The following is a 19,232-nucleotide window of genomic DNA, read 5'->3' as shown; positions in this document are numbered from 1 at the left end:
AGATCTGTGCCAGTTACATCGGATGTAGCAGTCGGCATGAAAGTGTCAAGACGTTCCTTCCTGGGGCCGGCACTGTGGCGTAGAAGGTAAAGCCGCCACCTGCAGTGCTGACATCACAAATGAGCGCCTGTTCAAGTCCTGGCTGCTCCACTTCTGATCCAGCTCTCTGCTATGGCCTGGGAAAGCAGTAGAAGATGGCCCAAGTCTTTGGGCCCCTGCACCCGCGTGGGAGACCAGGAGGAAGCTCCTGGCTCCTGGCTTTGGATCAGCGCAGCTTCAGCCATTGCGGCCAGTTAGGGGGTGAACCAGCAGATGGAAGATTTCTCTCTCTCTCTCTGCCTCTCCTTCTCTCTCGGTGTAACTCTGACTTTCAAATAAATAAATCAATCTTTTAAAAAAAGACATGGTACACAATTTTAAAAAATAAAAGATGTTTTTTCCTATATTTAAAGAAACTCCTGTGATTTTTTTTTTTTTTTTTTTTTTTTTGGACAGGCAGAGTGGACAGTGAGAGAGAGAGAGACAGAGAGAAAGGTCTTCCTTTGACGTTGGTTCACCCCCTGATGGCCGCTGCGGCCGGCGCGCTGTGCCTATCCGAAGCCAGGAGCCAGGTGCTTCTCCTGGTCTCCCATGCGGGTGCAGGGCCCAAGCACTTGGGCCATCCTCCACTACACTCCTGGGCCACAGCAGAGAGCCGGATTGGAAGAGGAGCAACTGGGACAGAATCCGGTGCCCTGACCGGGACTAGAACCCGGTGTGCCGGCGCTACAGGCGGAGGATTAGTCTATTGGGCCATGACGCTGGCAATTCTTGTGATTTTTAAAGCTATCATAAACAGCTCATGTTTCTCATTCTATAAATTGAATATCTTAATACATTTTTCAGAAACAATCCAGTTCTCCTCCCTCCCCCAAAAAAAGCTTCTCTTAGATTTCCCCAGATATTTGCCACTTTTAGATTCCTAGACTATCAGTTTTCTCTTCTTCACACAGAAATAAAGATCCAATAATAGGAGGGCTTTGGAGGTGGAGACATGCAAACAAAGGAGACACTCAAACAGGTGCCTGCACCACAGGTTGCCCTCCCCCTGCCCAGGCCAGGGTGGAGGACAGCCAGGAAGAGGTCAGCAGGGCAGGGGTGTTCTCCAAGCAGCCCCAATTGTGCATGTTTGCACTTCAAAGGCAGGGAGCCCTCACACATTCCATCAGCAAAGCCAGAACACTCCCAAGGGGCTCAGAGACCCTAAGAAGACATGTTGGTGACTCAGGGGCCCCACACCCACGTGACACCAGACCGGACCAAGGAGCTCCTGCTCCATTGGAACTTGCTTTGCTGCTCAACCACCCAAGGGGGAGGAGCCCAGTCTCCAGCTTCCGGCCTTCCCAGGGGAGTCTTCAGTTTGGCCCCACAGAGAGGGGGAGAAAGACCTCCCCATCCCCACCTCAGAGCCCCAGCCTTGCCCCCTAGCCCCGGCCCTCCCACTCTAGGAATGAAGCTGCCGCTGCTGCCCCACATATACCCAGGCTGGTTTCATCTCCTTCCAAATCCATTCTGTGTCTTAACTTCTGCCAAGAATAAAAATTAAAACACACACACTGAGAGAGAGAGAGAGATCTGCATGTACAGGAGCGAGCTGAACTGACAAAGACCAGGCAGGGCATTAGGGCATGGGAGGGCCCTGCAGACTTCCCCTCCATCTGTCCTGGGTCTGCTGCCCCTTGCCTGGGGCCTCTGCCTGCTGTACCCCAGGTCAGATCTGCAGGCACGTGCCTCCCACACCTGTGCCCAATACCTTTAACTGCCCTCTCCATGTCCTACCTAATAAGAGCACTTGAGGGACCGGCACTTTGGCATAGCATGTAACGCCTGCAGGGCCGGCATGCCATATGGGCGCTGGTTCGAGACCCAGCTGCTCCGCTTCCGATCCAGCTCCCTGCTAATGTGCCTGGGAAAGCAGTAGAAGATGGCCCAAGTGCTTGGGCCCCTGCACCCATATGGGAGAGCCAGAGGAAGCTCCTGGCTCCTGGCTTTGGATCTGCACAGCTCTGGCCATTGTGGCCAATTGGGGAGTGAACCAGCAGATGGAAGACCTCTCTCTCTCTCTCTCTCTCTCTCTTTCTGCCTCTCCTCTCCATGTGTAACTCTGACTTTCAAATAAATAAATAAATCTTTAAAAAAAAAGAAAAAAGAAGAAGAAGAAGAGCAGCCGAGCTGCAGTACTCTCCTGAGGCTGGAAACCTCCATCCCCCCACCTTGGAGGAAGACTCCCATTCCTTGCCTGTCCTCTCTTGCCAACTCCAAAATGCATAAAACAGAACTCGGAACGGCACACAGGCGCTGGTGGTGCGGGAGGCCTGCAGCCTGCCTGTGAGCTCCCAGAAAAGCAGGTCTGAAGATGGAGCCCTTGTTCTCAGAATCCTGCCCCACCTGCCCCACCTCCCCCACCGACAGCTCAGTCTGGGGAAGCCAGGCACAGAGCAGCTCTGCTCCAATCTCCCCTGTTCTCCCTGAGTTTCTCCTCTCCAGCTAAATCAGCAGCACCCCCCCCCCCCCAAGATCACACCAAACCCACCACCACCATCAGGTGGCATGGCCATCTGGGGAGTGCAACAGTGGGTGGAAGACTTCTCTCTCTGTCTCTGTTTCTCTCTCTAACTCTTTCAAATAAAAAAAACTGTCTTTCAAATTTAAAAAAAAAGGTGGAGCAGGTACCCCAATATGGGATGTGGGCATCCCAAGTGATGTTTTAACTGCTTCTCCAAATACCTGGCCCTGAGTTTTTAAGTTAAAAAACAAATAAATAAAACTTGTTTTTTCAATAGGATAACTAGAACAAGATCCTCTCAAACCTTCCTAATCCAGCACCAAATTTCAGGAATACCCACCCACCCCGTGGCCTCCCAACTAAAGGACAGCGCATTGGCAGGCAGGCAGGCAGGCTTCCTGGGCTGGGGGGAGGAGGAAATTCCCCCTTTGACCTTCCTAGTGTCCACCCGAAGGGAGGGGAAGGGGAGGGGGAGAGAAGGGGGAGGGGGAGGGGGAGGGGAGAGGGAGGGGGCCGGGGAGGGAGAGGGGGAGGGGGAGGAGAAGAAGAACCCGGTAACCATCTACGCTGAGCCAAGCTTTCTTCTAAGGAGATCAAGTGAATAAATACAATTCAGTGCAGCATGATCTCTTGTTTCAACTCGGGAAACACTCAGAAACTGGGACGCGAGTGTCCTGAGGGCAACAGGCTCAGTGCTCAAGGCACTGAGTGGTTCCGCACATTTCTGGGTCCCTGTGGCCAAGGCGGGAGGAAGCACGAATGTGCTGCTCTCGGGCCACACTTCTTAGTGCTGGATACGTGGGTAGGCAGGGCAGCTCAACAGGAGACTGCAGAGAGGCAGGAGGCAGTGGGCATCACGCGTTGTAGTGGGCAGCATTCCTCCCACCAGGGAGACAGACCAGAACCCCTCCAGCCCAAGGCAGGGAAACATGCTTGGTCTTGGCTGAGGTGCTAAGGGACAGGCTCCCTGCCCTTCCTCCTCCCACCAGTGTGAGCACTGGCACTGGGTGAATTTCCCAGGTGGGGAAGATTCGTTCTGCCTGCCTGGATTCCACCTCCACGAGACTCTCAGTTCCTCTTTGCTTCCTGGCTCTCCGAGCACGGATAACTTAGTTATTGAGGGGCCGCCCTGCTCCGCGCCGTGCAGGCCTGAGCTGTTTCTAAGGACTGCTCTGCAGAGTGAGTGGACAGAGACCCAGACCACAGCAAACGTTTCCTTCCACCCACACCTGCTGAAGCTCCCAGGTGGGGCAAGGCCCACGCTGTGCCTTCCTGTACCTCTGGTTCTGACAGAGGATGGCGCCACTAGGAGGTTCTGGGACAGCCCCCTCTGTGCAGAATGGCACTCCTTGTGCTAAAGGTAACTTTTTTAAAAAAGATTTATTTATTTATTCGAAAGGCAGAGTTGGGGAGGGGGGAAGGTCTTCCATGCACTGGCTTATTCCCCAAATGGCTGCAGTGGCCAGGGCTGAGCCAGACCGAAGCCAGGAGCTTCAGCCAGGTCTTCTGGGTGGCAGAGGCCCCAGAGCTTGGGCCATCCACTGCTGCTTTCCCCACACACATTAGCAGAGAGCTGGATCAGAAGTGGAGCAGCAAGGACAGGAGCTAGTGCCCATGCAAGATGCTAGCAAGGTAGGTAGCGGCTTAACCCACTACACCACAGTGCCCGTCCTAGGTAATAGTTGTTTTCAATGTACCACAAGATAGTTAAAAAATTAATCTTTCTGACATTTTTTTTTACTCCTACACAAAAAAGAAATACATACCAAAAAATGCTTCATCAGGTCACGTAATTCCCTTTTGGTTCAGAAAAAGTGGTCTTGCTCACAGGCACGCTCCTCCTGCCACACATCTACAGAAGCCCACCGGGGGCTCCTCCCCTGGGCTCTCACTGCACCTCTCAGGGGGACACACGTAGGGCGAGGGCTGGATTGGGTAAAGGACATGAGTCCCTCACTCACAAGCTTCAAACAGCCCTCCGTCCTCTGCTCTCGGGGTCAGCTGAGGCTTCTGTGTGGTCAGTCACCACCGACAGCCTCCCTCCCCGTGCTGTGAACACCAGAAGACCAGGGCCCAGAGCCTCCACCCTGACTCCCTAACTATCAGGACAAGGTGGCAGCAGAATGCCGCTCTCTCAAGAGCTAAGAGAGCCTGAAGCACCCCACTGCCTTAGTGCTCAGAGTCTCCAGGACAACCTGGGACCGGGATGGCTTAGGTAGGGGCACTGAATGGCAGCCCAGGGCTCTCAGAGAGTCCCTAGTCAGGCTGCAGACTGGAGCTGGGCCAGGTGAAGAAAGAAAACCGAAGGCTGTCTGGATCTGGGTCTTCGGAGAGGCATTTCCCCAGCCCGAAAGCTGAGCCTGCAAGACGCCCCGTGAGTCTCATCCTCCGTTCTGAACCCACATGCCTGGAGGGCAGCTTTCAGCCCGAGAAGGTCCCGGGGGGCCTGAGCTCCGTTTACCCCAGACAAGAAGCCATGGGAGCTGAGGTCTGACTTTTAATCCCTGTTCCCCAGGGTTGGAACTCCCTCTGCCTAGGACTCCTCCTCTTCCTCAGCCCCTGACCTTTCCCATCGGGTCCCAATCTTCCACGCGATCCCCCCATCCACACGCACTTTCCTTCCCCCCTAGTAGTGCAGAGTTTGGAGTGGGGTTGGAGGAGCTCCCTCCTACTTCCATGATCAAACATACCCTCATCACCTGTGCCCCAGAGAGCCTGATGTTGGCCTAAGTACTGGGGGTCCTGCCCCCCAATTCCCAAGGAATCCTAGTTCTCAAGGCCATGGCGTGCACCTGATTGGTCTTCTTCCTTAAGGACCATGAAACAGGCCTCACTGCTCAATCACGCCTGGGCTCTACACAGACAGCGCTGGAACTTGGGCAGGGCCCCGACCCCTGACTTCTGAGGCTGAGGGACCTGCGATTCGCCACCGGACATGGGGGTGCAGGAGCGCTGTCTGCCCAGGGAACACTTGCTTCCCCAGCTTGCCTGCAGCTCCAGAGCAAGTAAAACAAACTGCTGTGCTCCTGCTGTCTTGCTATTCAGGACTGCGACGGGAAGAGCTGCACAGCTGATACTTCCAGATGTGTAACCCAAACACAGCAGCTCCTGACAGTTTACCAGCTTGGGTTAAACTCCAGTAGCACGGGGGCCAGGCACACTCAGGGGTTGCAGTGCAGGCCTGCAGGGCCCTGGTCAGGTGGGTCAGTGTGTTGGTTTGGGGCTTAGGCCCCTCTCTCCCACTCCTTGGGCCACCACCCCCACAACCAGCTTAATGAGTCCATGGAGCAGGAATGGAGAGAAAGCCACTTTTTTTTTTTTTTTAAGATTTATTTATTTATTTGAAAGTCAGAGTTACACAGATAGAGGAGAGGCAGAGAGAGAGGTCTTCCATCCACTGGTTCACTCCCCAGATGGCCACAACGGCCGGAGCTGTGCCGATCCGAAGCCAGGAGCCAGGAGCTTCTTTTGGTCTTCCACGTGGGGGCAGGGGCCCAAGGACTTGGGCCATCTTCTACTGCTTTCCCAGGCTATAGCAGAAAGCTGGATCAGAAGAGGAGCAGCCAGGACTAGAAAAGGTGCCCACATGGGATGCCGGCGCTTCAGGCCAGGGCATCAACCTGCTGCGTCACAGCACCACCCCCCCACCCCTTCAAAACTGGATGGAGGAGATTGCTGAGTGAAAGACACTCCCATGAAAAGGCTACAGCACACATAACTCCAACTATATGATATTCTGGAAAAGCCAGAGACAGTCAGACAATCAGTAGTGGCCAGGGGCTTGGGGGAAGGGCAGGCGAGATGAACCAGCTAAGGAAAGGGGGGTCTTGGGCAGTGAACACATTACTCTGTATGCTCTTATACTGGTGGCTCCATGTCAGAACCAGAAGACATACAACACTAACTCTGAGCCCTAAGGTACACTATGGACTTCAGTCAATAATATGTAAATATTAACAAAAGTCTGACACCAATGTAAGATAAGAATTACAGAGGCAACTGGTTAGGTTAAGTAAAATGGGAGTAAACTGGCATGCAAGTGGGGCCAGCACTGTGGCATAACAGGTAAAGCTGCCACCTGCAATGCCAGTATCTCATATAGTTGCCAGTTCGAGTCCCGGCTGCTCCACTTCCTACCCAGCTCTCTGCTATGGCCTGGGAAAGCAGCAGCAGATGGCCCAAGTCCTTGGGCCCATGCATCCACTTGGGAGATCTGGAAGAAACTCCAGGCTCCTGGCTATGGGTCGGCTCCAGGCCTTGCAGCCATTTGGGGAGTGAACCAGCAGATAGAAGATCTTTCTCTCTCTCTCCCTGCCTCTGCTTCTCTGTAAATCTGCCTTTCAAATAAATAATCTTTTTTTTTAATGGCATGCAACTGCAACTCTCTGTACTTTTTGCTTAATCTTTTTCTGTAAATCTAAAATTACTCAAAAAAGGCTATTAATATAAAAAAATAAGTGGAGGAAGAGGCTTTGGTTCCCCTTGAGCTTGGGGGTCTGGCGGTATATTTCCTCAGGCACAGTTTTCCACTTCTGTTGTGAGCATCTGTTGGCCTCTTTATTCCTGTGTTTATTCTCCCTGCACTTGTAGATCTAGAACCAAGTTGGCAGTAAGTGCAATACAATCTGACGTCAGATCTATGCCCCTCCAGGTGGACAGAGACACCTAAAGGTGCTGTTCCTCACTTCCATGGCCTCCTGGCTGTCCAAGAGCAGGCCCAGCACAGGATCTAGTCTCAAATTCGTCCCACGTCCCTGGGTTGTGGTTCCAAACCAGATTCAACTGAACTCCAGTTCCAGTCAGGTTGCTACAGGAAAGCAGCAGCAAAGTGGATGGCCAGGCACACTTCAGGAAATCCCAGATGACCAACCCCACAGCAAACATGAGGGACAAGCCTGGCTTCTCTGCATCTCCCAGTTAGGCTGTGCAGACTGCTGGGCACAAAACAGGCATCAGGAAGATCTTCTTAAGAGAGTAATGAGGGGCCAGTGCTGTGATGCAGTGGGTTAAAGTCCCAGCCTGCGGTGCCGGCATCCCATATGGACGCGGGTTGGAGTCCCAGCTATTCCTCTTCCGATCCAGCTCTCTGCTATGGCCTGGGAAAGCAGTAGAAGATGGCCCAAGCCCTTGGGCTGCTGCACCCATGTGGGAGACCCGGAGGAAGCTCCTGGCTCCTGGCTTTGGATTGGCATAGTTCTGGCTGTTGCGGCCATTTGGGGAATAGATAGACCTCCCTCCCTCCCTCCCCCTCTCCCTCCCTCTCTCTCTCTCTTTTTCTCTCTGTTAACTCTTTCAAATAAATAAAAATAAATCTTAAAAATAAAAAAGAGTGAGGAGGAAGGAGCAGAGCATCCATTCTCAAAACCCACTTGCAGATGTGACAGCTGGCATGGTCATGGACATTGGAAGAGAAAGGGGACTCGGCTCTCTGCTGTGGCCTTGCACACTGCTCTCCGACTTTTCTAAAACACAATATCAAAACCATCATTACTTCCTCTTCCATAGTCCCCCACACAGACACCCCCAGAATGCAATTCTTAAATAAATCCACACGGAGTCAGTGGGAGATTGGTTCCAGCATTCCCTACAGGTACCACAATCTATAGATACACCGAAATCCATAAATGCTCACGTTCCTTATAAATTGAGTTTCCAAAAAGCTCCTGGAAATGTGTGTTACAAAAGAACTACACATAGAGTTCAAAATTTTGCCACACTAAAATAAACTTATCTTTTAATTCCATTTTTCCACATTTTGAAATACCCTTGTTTAATGACATGGTATTTGCAAGTAGCCATGCACAACCTTCCGAATACTTTTAAATCATCTCTAGATGATTTACAACACCTAATATGATATAAATACTATATAAACAGCTGCTATAAATAGGATGACGGTGAGCATGCTATTTAGTAATGGGCGGTGGGGTTCAGCAACAATGGAGCAGGGACTTGATGTAAAGTAGGGAGGGAGCTGTGCAGATTATTTGAGCAAAGCAACTGCCAGCCCTGAGGAGGGAGAACACTCAGCAAACTGAGGAGAAAGAAAGAGGGCTCTGCACTGTGGGAGTGGACCCCAGGGAGGGGTGGTCAGAGCAGGAAGAGGTGGGACGGAGGGCACTATCAGGTGTTTGGATTTTTCTCTGCATGAAAGGGGAGGCCGTGCAGAGTTCTGGGCAGAGGAGTGACCCGACTGGCTTCTGTTTGGGAAGTGTACTGAGTTCTTGGTTAGGAAAGGGCCATGGTGCAGGAGTGGGGAGGGGGCAGGGGGTCGGCGGTGGGCAGATAAGGGAGAGGCAGGTGCAGCTATTGGGATATTCCAGGTCAGAAACACTGACGGAAGGCCAGGCTGGTGAGAAGCCGTGAAGCCAGCATTACTTGCTGATCTGAAGTGGAGCAGGAGGGCAAGCACAGGGCCAGGGATGGCCGTGGGATTTCTGCTGTAACTGGAGGGTGGGACATGCCGAGTCAGGAAGGGCAGGCCCGAGCACTAGCACCCATCAGGGCCTCTGGGCACAGCCCTGCGCATGCTCCTTGCTCTCTCCAACCCCTCACTCCTTTCTCTCTGTGGACCTCGAGCCGAAGGGGGCTCCATCAGCAGGGCCTCCTGCCAACTCATCCTTCAAGCTGCCCAACCCCGCCAAGAACCCACTCCATCCTACCGACTGCTCCCAGGGCATTTCACATGCTGTGTACGCATCACCTGGCTTCTCCTAGGCCACCACCCCAGGACACTGGGGTCTGAGTATTTAGGTAGTGAGCCCAGGCTCACACGCCTCGTGACTGGCAGCCCACGTCTGTCTGCTTCCAAAGCTTCCCTTAACCAGGATGACACACACCAGGAAGTGGCTTCAGAAACACCGTCCCCTCCGGCACCAGTCACCTTTCTCCAGACTTCTGCCCTTTTCCTAATTTGACCCATTCTAGCCTTCCGCCTGGCAGATGAGCTACCCCAGGAACTCCCCTAACTCCTCCTGTCCCTTCCTCTCTCAAGGAAGAACATGGACCAGGATCCTTAGTCATCAGTTCTTCTTTATAAACCTTTATTAATTTGATTTGAAAGGCAGAGAAATGGAGACAGACAGAGAGCTCCCATACACTGGTTCACTCCCCCAAATACCTGCAATGGCCCTGGCCGGACCAGGCAGGAGCCCGGAACTCAATTTGGGCCTCCCATGTGGGTGGCAGAGACCCATGGACTTGCGCCATCACCTGCTTTCCATCAGCGTGAGCATTCCCGGGAAGCCAGAATGCAGAACAGAACCAGGACTTGATTGAACCCAGGCACTCTGATACAGATTTTGAGCCTCCCCAGTGATGACATCTTAACTGCTGTGCTGATGAGCGCCTGCCCCTCACCGTGAGTTCTTTACGTCTCCCAACTCCTGCTGCAGCCTCAGACCCCTCGTGAGAGTTTCTGACCATACCCTGAGGGCTAGACCCCCTCTGATCCAGGCACTGCCCTGAGAAAAACCAACACACAGCCACAGAAGCAGATGCCCACCCTGACCTGTGGCCAGTTCCCTGGAATTCTGCACCTCCTAACTCGTCGTGAGTGAGCACAGAAGCCAGAAGCTTGGGCTTCGAGGTGAGGAGGAACATTTTCCACGCAGAGGGTTCTCGTGCGTCCTTTTACTGTGCCCTCACGGTGCCCTGAGAAGGCAGCTTGCAAAGACACGGCAATAAAGACAGAGTTTCCACGCTCTCCTCCTCTCCCCTTCCTAAGTGGTTGGTCACATAATTCTATCTGTGTCCCCTCAAAGCTCAGCACACCGTGGCTTCAGGCTTTCCATGTTTATTACAGAAAAACAAGAACCACCACCGCAGATCTCCACCACCCTCCCAAGCCTGCAGGGAGAGGCCTGCTTTTGCTCTTCTGCAGGTAACTGCCTGTCGAATTCTTTCTGCTGGCTGCCCTGAGAGCATTTGCCTGGAAGGTAGCATCTCCTGTCAGTTACCTGTCTGTCAAAAGCTGCTACTTCCTTCCCCAGGGTGTTTTTCTGTACAAGCTGCCACTTCTCCTGACCAGTAAAAGTATCTGCTGGGCCAAACCCTTTCTCCCCCTCCCCCCACCGAGGGCACAGCGCACCTGCTTGATCAGACTTGCAGAGATCCCTGGGAGCAAAAGGATTCACCTGGCAGCCACAGTGGGAGCAGAGACTCTGGACAGCCAATGCAGACAATGTCCCAGCAGGAAGCAAAAGGCAAGGGGCATGTTCTGAGATGAAACCCAAGACGGAGGTGGCTTCACCACAGGCTGCAGCGGCTGACAACAGCTGTGCCACAGAGGCACGAGGCTTCCCTCAGGCTGCTGCTGCTGCTGCTAAGGCATCCAGAACCTGCCAGTTGTGGTCCTGGTTTTAAATTCACATCTCTTGGGCAAATCTCACAAAGGTCCCCACCTGCCCCTTTCCCCTTTGCTAGCTGCAAAAGAAATGACTATTTCTTTTCCACACTGAGGGGGCTCTGCTTCAGGGGACAGCTTATCTGGGTATTTTTTTTTTTTCTTGTAAGAAAACTGAGTTTGGGAGTCAGTAGTCCTGCAAGAAAATCCTGGTTCTGGGGGCCGGTGCTGTGGCACAGCAGGTTAAAGCCCCAGCTGCAGTGCTGGCATCCCACATGGGTGCTGGTTTGAGCCCCAGCTGCTCCGCTTCCAATCCAGCTCCCTTCTAGCGAGCCTGGGAAAGCAGTGGAGGATGACCCAAGTCCTTGGGCCCCTGCCCCCACATGGGAGACTTGGAATAGCTCCCCTGAGCTGGCTTCTGATCAGCTCAGCTGTGGCCATTGCAAACATTTGGGGAGTGAAGCAGCAGATGGAAGACCTTTCTCTCTGTCTCTACCTCTCTCTGTAATTCTTTCAAATAAATAAAGTAAGTCCTGGCTGTGCCACCCGCCAGCTGTGAAGGCAGAACAAGTCACTGCAATGATCTAAGCTTCAGCTCTCTTATCTGCAGAGTGGGATAACAACGCCCATCTTCTCGAGACCCCTGGGGGATGGCAGGGATGATGCTGCCGTGCTCAGCCCAGGGCCCAGCACACAGTAGGCGCTCAGGAATGGCAGCTATCATTCTCTCTGGAACGAGGAGGCAGAGGCAGGCTGCACCACCTCTTTGACACTCGATTAGCTGGTCTCCACCCGGGCTCTCTTGCTTGCTTCCCTTCCCAACATGGGAGGATAATCATTCTTCCTTATCATGAGGGAGGGTACCTGCTGCTCGTGCACACCACCCCTCATTGGGGAGAGGCTCCCCACAGAAACACAAGGTTTTATTTACAAAAGCAAGACAAGGAAAATGACTTCCATCACAGTACCGCCTCCAGGCAACTTGCTTTCCTTGGACACCCAAGTCCCGGGTGGCGGGTCAGTAGCAAGGGGACCAGATGCTTAGGTGAAGCCCACGTATTCAAAGCCACCTTGTTGCTCCTCTCCCAAGGAGGACAGCTGGGCTCCCCGCACTGTGCCACAGCACCCAGTGAAGCTGGGCCTCCCTCCCTAGGCTTGTGGTGGGCAACAGGAGCCTGTGCAATGAAAGCCCCCCTGACTGTGGGGCCTTCACCAGGGCTGACACGGCCGTTGAAGGTAGCAGGCCACATGAGGTCTCGGGAAAGGCTGCAGGTACGCTGAGAGAGCCACTGGAACCTAACTCTCAGCTCCAAGGCAGCAGGGTCTCATATAACTTGCTCACACCCAAGATACCCATTTATAATGAAAGAGGTAAGGAGCTACAAATTTCTACAACTTCAGGGGGTCTCACTTGCAAAAGAGGGCACAGTACTGACAGCATCACCAAGTCCCCCCTCCCTGGGGCACAGCTCTGTCGCAGGCAAGAGCGACAGGAACGTGACTGTGGACTGATAGTTATGAGACAGAAGGCAGAAGACAGTTGAGTGGGGAAGATGCTCTGTGCAATAATTAAGGGCAGTCTCTGCTTTCATAGAAAACTAATAAACATGGAACCCCCCAATTTTCCTCTCCAATTAACTGTGACCCATACCTAATAAACTGGCTGGGACTGTAATATTAGGTAAGTTCAGACTAGTAAAAGCACTTGGCTGGGATTAATCTGAAAAAATATTGGCAGAGCCAGGTGAAGTGGAGGAGGATTGTCTTCAAGAGCCCCGACCAGATGGGGGACGCCAAGACCAGCGGGGTCCACACCTCACCCCTAACAGCTCGGACTTCTCGGTAGCCAGGGGGCTTTCTGGGCAACTGTCCCTAAAATAAACGTCCCCTCACCCACTGCTCTGAGAAGGATTTTAGAGTCAGGCAGACCTATTGTAGACAGCAGAACAAAGGGCAAATAGAATTAGAAGGTAAAAAAGCTGACTTCAAGCCTGTTTCCAGAATTCGCAGCTAAAACCTGATGTACACGAAAAAGAAAGAACATCACATATTGTCCCTTCTCCCCCGGGAAGCTGTTCAGTAACTTGTTTTAGAAAAAAACGTGCCCAAGACCCAGATTTCTGAGAGTTTGCATTCAATGCAGAGATCCCAAGTTTTAACTTTCCTAAAATTTAAGAGAAAATCCTCTGCACTTGAAATTTCATGTCTCCAGCATACTTACGAGTTTATCATCCACTGAGGAAAACTGAGTGTGCTGACGGTGAATAATGAACCACACAGATGGGCAGAGTTCAGAAAAGAACACTCGGGCACTGCCAGGCCCATGCCTGCCTTTAAGATTTAGCCCAACCCTCGGGGAGTCGCTCCTCCCCCATCCCACTCCCAGTGCCTGAACTCTGGGGTTCCTACTGTCTGGAATCCTGGACAGGGCGGGCTGTGGTATGATCCCTGCCAGCCTGGGCTTGGGACGCCAAGCACACAGCAAGCACTCAATAAAAGCTTGGGGGCAGGACGAAGGCCCCCACCTACACACGCCTCGCCACCCTCACCTTGTCCAAGGCTGTCCAAATGCATTTTGGAGGATAAACATTCTTTGGCCACACTTTCCACCACTCAGCTCCTTCCCTGCTCCTATCCTTAAGCCCTCCTCACCCTGCCCACACCAAGTACCTTCCCAGGTACTAGGAGAACTAGTTGAGTCTTTCCTCACATTTCCTCTGGCAACCAAATTACGTTGACTCCGTATTACCGGCTATGATTTCCTCCTGCTGCCCCAAACATCAAAAGCCTTCTTTGAAGATAAGGCCAAATCCGCCATTAGAAAAGGAGAAATTATTCCCTCGCATTATGCCAGGAGGTGGGAAGCAGCAGAACCCCTCTGGGTTTTGGGAGATAAACAGTGTCCAGGGCGCTCACTGCAATACCACGGACAGACACAGAAACACTGGGTGTGCCTCACCCAAAGCTGCAAACTCCGACTCCAAACCCCACGGCAAGTCGTTTGTACCCAGCGTGTCTGAGGGAGTTTGCCCAGCGCTAGGCGGGGCTCCCATGGCACCAGAGGCTTTGAGAGGAAGACATGAACCAAACCAGAACCAACCTTGAAGCCTGATCCAGATTGCACTCAATGCTTGATTCTTCCAGTATTTAACGAATGAGAAACAGCATCTTCAAGTGCAACACAAAACGTGTGAAAATGGTTGCCCCCGGGGTCCAGAGTTACTAAACCGTGAGCAGAAGTCTACACCCACTTCTTCTGCTTCTCACTGCTACCCTCAGATGGTGCGAATGCTGACAAGACTGCACGGCTCATGGATTCCAGGAAGCTTGCTCTGGGACTGGGGATAAAGAAAATTGTCTCATCTTTTGAACAACCAAGTAAACAAACAGGTCTAAGTTATTTGCTTTTATAAGGTGCATTGCTATAAACTACAGCAATCCCCTATTAATCCATTGTATAAATAAGAAAACAGAGGGACTGCCATTTTTCTAAGCGCATGGACCTCCTTGAGTGTCCAGTTACCTGGCTCCTGACGAGCCTTACAGAGAACAGTGAATGAAGAACAATGCATACATTTTACAGAACAAGGACTTATGCATCCAGCAGTCTATCTTCAGCAGAATTCCCCAAATATTGAAGGACATATCATAAGCAGGCTTCATACAAAGCAAGATGAGCTGATAAAGATGGGGTTTGGATGATAAAGCAGCAAGCAAGGTAAGTTATCAAATGAGTGAGGCTGGAGCAGCAGGTTCCTAATGAGCCGGTGTTGCCAGGAGGAGCTAATGAAACAAATGAGAAAGGGTTAAGAAATCTGGATCTTGGAGCCAGCTCTGTAGCATAGCTGCAGCTTGCAGTGCCAGCGTGCATATGGGAGCCAGTTCGAGTCCCGGCTGGTCCACTTCCAATCCTGCTCCTTGTAAATGCACCTAGGAAAGTAGCGGAAGATGGCCGAAGCCCTGGGCCCCCTGCACCCACGTGGGATACCTGGAAGAAGCTCCTGGCTTCTGGCTTCGGCCTGGCATAGCCCTGGCTGTTGCGGCCATTTGGCATGTGAACCAGCAGATGGAAGACCTCTCTCTCTCTCTCCCTCCCTCTCTCTGTAAATCTACCTTTCAAATAATTTTTTTTTTTTTTTTTTTTTTTTTTTTTGGGACAGGCAGAGTGGATAGTGAGAGAGAGAGACAGAGAGAAAGGTCTTCCTTTTTGCCGTTGGTTCACCCTTCAATGGCCGCTGCGGCCGGCGCATCTTGCTGATCCGAAGCCAGGAGCCAGGCGCTTCTCCTGGTCTCCCATGCAGGTGCAGGGCCCAAGGACTTGGGCCATCCTCCATTGCCTTCCTGGGCCATAGCAGAGAGCTGGCCTGGAAGAGGGGCAACTGGGATAGAATCCGGCGCCCCAACTGGGACTAGAACCCAGTGTGCCGTGCCGCAAGGCGGAGGATTAGCCTGTTAAGCCACGGCGCCGGCTCAAATAAATTTTTAAAAAGAAAGAAATTTAGATCTTCGGCTGTTTTGAAGTTGGCTGGTGACCTGATTATGGGACTGATGGAGAAAGGGGTGGAGTGGCCTGGCCATATGTCCCCAGGAATTGTCAAGGGCATCACAAGCAAAGGTCGTGCAGACAGCAGGATAACATGAGAAAGGGCAGGAAAGACTGGGCACTCTTGAGGAAGGAAACAGACTGGAGATGTAGGAGATCAGTTCAGAGGTTTGGGTCAGGGTGAATGGAGTTCACAGGCAGAGCTAACACTCCCGCCTAAGCCTCTAACCTAACCCTAGGGGCAGGGCCGCCTGAGATGGATCCAAAACCTTCCTTCCTGGATCCCACCTCCTCTTCTGTACCCATCACCAACCCCCAGGGCTCCAAGGAGGCAAAAATCGTTAGGGAAGCTTTTCATAAACATAGATTTCTAAATTAAAAACAAACACCCTCTCCCTTCCCACGCCCCAGCCCAAATATTTGATTCAGCCTCATAAATTGTACAAATACTACATGGAAAGCTCCATGTGGTTGCCACTTAGGATCTGACTGTTCCCCCCAACAGCAAAGTGGCTGGATATCTGTTCTTCTTGAGATTTCGGTCAATGATAGACTTTGTTTGGGATTGTCAAAGAGACTGTATCACAACTAACTAAAAACTATATTTGCACATGGCTGAACAAAAATAAGCCATGTTATAGTATGAAATTGTGATTGATTTTCAAAAGTTTTAAAAATCAGTAGTAGATGCTTTTGCTATAAATACAAATGAGAGGAGGGGGCATTCTGACCCAGAAAACTCATTCTCCCTGTACAAGAAAGTTCCCAGGTTGGTCCGATGTACTATCAACGTTTGCTTAGCTGAAGTACAGAGATGGAAAAGAAGCCACGCACATTACACAGTTAAAGAGATTTTCCTAAATGAAGCGCATCACTTTCTTCTCTCTCCCTCCCAGAGTTTCCTTTCCCTTCCCCTCTCCTGTACCTTCCCACATAGCCAGGGGGCTTAAAGTTCAGAGGAAGAAAGACAAGTCCAAAGTATAATATCGTTTGGTGCCAGGTTAATACTTTCTTATTCAGAGGCCACAAAGTACTGGATAGCAATTATCTGGCGCACTTGAGTCTTCTGTTGTAGCTTGAAAAGACTCAGAGAGATAAACCCTTAATTCATTCACCATATCAGTGACTGCTGAAATCTGAACCCAGACCCCCTGCGGGCCCCTGGGACACTGTGTTCACTGGGCTCACTTCTGGCCCTCCCTTCCTATGCCCTGGGGGGGTCTGTGGGCCAGTCGACTGAATTATTTCAGGAGTAAAGTCTCCTATTCATGCCCAGGCCATGGAAACCACGGCCAAGTTGCTGAAGAGAGCTGGGATCCCAAACACTTGAAAAAGCAATTTAAAGAGAGCAAAAACCTCTGGACCCATGTGGAGGAAGGATGGAAAGGAACATAAATCACACTCCTTATCATGAGTTGGCTGACCAATTAATTAGCAGCTAAGCAGGCTCCTTTCTACATTTCTCCCCCATGCCCGTTGTGGTTGTGGACTCGACCATGCTGGCCTCCATCAACCTCCTCTTCCAAGTAAAGCCAAGAGCCTGTGGCTTGGGTCGTTTCTCCAGGGCGAATATCTCCTGCAGTGCTCTCCTGAGATATCTTGAAAGAAGGTAAGAGGGACAGACCTCAGTCCCCAGACTTCCAGATGCAGTAGCCTAGGGATTGGCCTCCAGCCCCCAAAATGGCCAAGTTCGGGGTCACACATCTCTATGGGGGCAGGCAATGTCGCACAAGTGGCACAGGGAGCTCACGCTGCCATAGTTCATTTTTACCTCTTTGCATAAACTCACTTCAAAAACTCACATGGCAGGAAAGTGGCAACTCCACCGCTATCTGCCTCCCGCCTCTGTCCCCCTGGCCCCAAGGTGCTTCAAGATTACCATGGGAACCTTCTCGGTTTCAATTACAGGACCATTAAAAAGTGCCAATTATAAGACCTCAGAAATGTTCCTGGGAAACCTGTTACACACCTCAAAATGGCCAACCTCTTTCCTCAGATTCCCTTTAAGTTTGGAAAACAGGTCACCCAGATGTATGCGCACTCCAGTCCCCCACCTCTGCCAACAAGACTGTGTTCTAATATTTTCCATGCTACCCTTGAGAAAATAGACATGGATTTACTGGCTGTAACCAAACGGATGAAAAAAAAAAAAAAAAAACCACCACAGAGCTGGGCTGCCTGTTTAGGGCCCAGAGGTGGAATAAATCAGAAATGTTTGCACATTCAAGATTTTTAAAACACATGCAGCAAACGGTCAGTATTGGCAGAATTCTGGGCAACAAAGCAGCTGGGTACAGGGCTCTTGGAGGTGGCACAGGGGCCAGCAACCAAAATACACTCTTCACTCTGGCCACGCAAGAAGGTAACTCTGGGCCAGAAACCGATGTGAACCCATTTAAACTCCCAAAGAAGGAATGGGGGGAGCGGCAGAACACCCCACCACACCCAGAAAGTGCCTGTTTGGGATTGCTAGTGTGTGGTTTCGGTATTCTTAGCTTCACTGCCACATCTCTGGAATAAGACAACTCCGTTTCAAGTACCAGCCACTGCCATCCCCATCCTCTAAACCAAACTCAACAAAACCAATCCCAGGGGCTCCCGAAGCCCCTCCCAGATCGGCCTGCCTCCCACCCCCTCGGAAATTCTGTGGATCACCTGGGAAAGCAAAACTAACAGGCAGCACCTGCGAAGTCCAGCACAGCCTTCAGAAACCCTGCAAGCAAGTTCTCCCTGGGTCGCTGGCCCGCGCCACAGCCCCATCCCACTTGTCCCGGCTGCACTGCCTCGGCTTCTCACAGTTACAGGGAAACTCCAGGAGCGCAGGAGGAAGCTCAGGCTCGCTCACACTCACGCCCGCGCGCGTCTCTCTAGCCGCTGCCCCAGCCCCACTCACACACCTCCGGCCTCGCCCCTCTGCCCCTCCAACTAGCGATGCGTTGCTGAGCGCCCGGTGCGCGCGGTCCCTCATCGGACCGTTTTCTTTGCAATAAAACACCAACTCTGGTGACCCCGTAGCCCCGAAGAGGCCACAGGCTCTTCCAGTGGTTCTCTGTTTGCCGACGCCCGTGGCTGCGAGGAGCCGGGGCGCCAGTGTCAGCCTTCGGGAGAAGTTGGGGAGGCTGCCCGAGCCCTTCTTCCACCCCAGAAGCTTCCGGGAACCGCTCTGGAAGCGAGGGCCGGGGGGTGTTGGGTAAGCAGGGCCCCGCCACGCCGCATGGCCACGGAAAGAGACGCGGCACCCCCGCCTCGGCCGCAGCCGCCGAGCCCGAGCCGGCCGGCCGAGCGCTCCGACCCGCGCCCGCCGCCGCGCGTCCTGCAGCCGCCGCTCGCCGGGCGTCCCCGGCATCGCCCGGCCTGCGGCTGCCGGCCTCTCTCTCCCTTCCCCAAACCAACAAATAAACACAACTTTTTATGAAAAGAAAACAAACTTCAGCGACGTGACTCACCTCTGGTGCAGCCCGCGCCCGGGCAAGAGCAGCCCGGGCCCGGGGGGCCAGCCTGGTGGGCGCGGAGAGAGCCACCCAGCCCCGCGCGGCGCGGACACGCGACACGCACGGTGACACCGGGGACGCGCCACCCGGGAGGGAGAGCGGCTGCAGCGGGCGCAACAAAGGAGCTGCCGGCCGAGAAGTTGCCGGCCGAGGAGGGAGGGCGCGTGCGGGCGCGCGTGGCTGCGGCGGGTGAGTGCGCGTGTGTGAGCGCGCGTGTGCGCGCGCGGCGGCTGACACCGCGGCCCCGGGGCTCAGGGTCCCTGCGGCAGGAGGCGGGCGCCGCGGCGGCGGCGGCGGAGGCAGCGGGAG

General features: G+C 52.8%; 1 protein-coding gene across 3 annotated transcripts in view; it reads right to left on the bottom strand.

Annotated features, from left to right (window-relative positions):
* BOC (BOC cell adhesion associated, oncogene regulated) overlaps nucleotides 1–18,978 on the bottom strand; it is an 85,601-nt gene extending 66,623 nt beyond the window's left edge. For 2 of the 3 annotated variants that reach the window (XM_062208162.1, XM_062208175.1), the window contains exon 1: nucleotides 18,879–18,978. The gene's annotated coding sequence lies outside the window, so the exon portion shown is untranslated. Of the gene's footprint in view, nucleotides 1–13,989; nucleotides 14,228–18,878 lie in introns of all 3 variants that reach the window. The other variant, XM_062208173.1, reaches the window with a different exon arrangement.
* Nucleotides 18,979–19,232: the final 254 nt, after the last annotated feature.

This window comes from Lepus europaeus, chromosome 2, assembly GCF_033115175.1.
Source record: "Lepus europaeus isolate LE1 chromosome 2, mLepTim1.pri, whole genome shotgun sequence".
Classification (NCBI taxonomy): Eukaryota; Metazoa; Chordata; class Mammalia; order Lagomorpha; family Leporidae; genus Lepus; species Lepus europaeus.
Note: the sequence above shows the minus strand (reverse complement) of the source record. Positions and strands in the feature narration are given on the sequence as shown.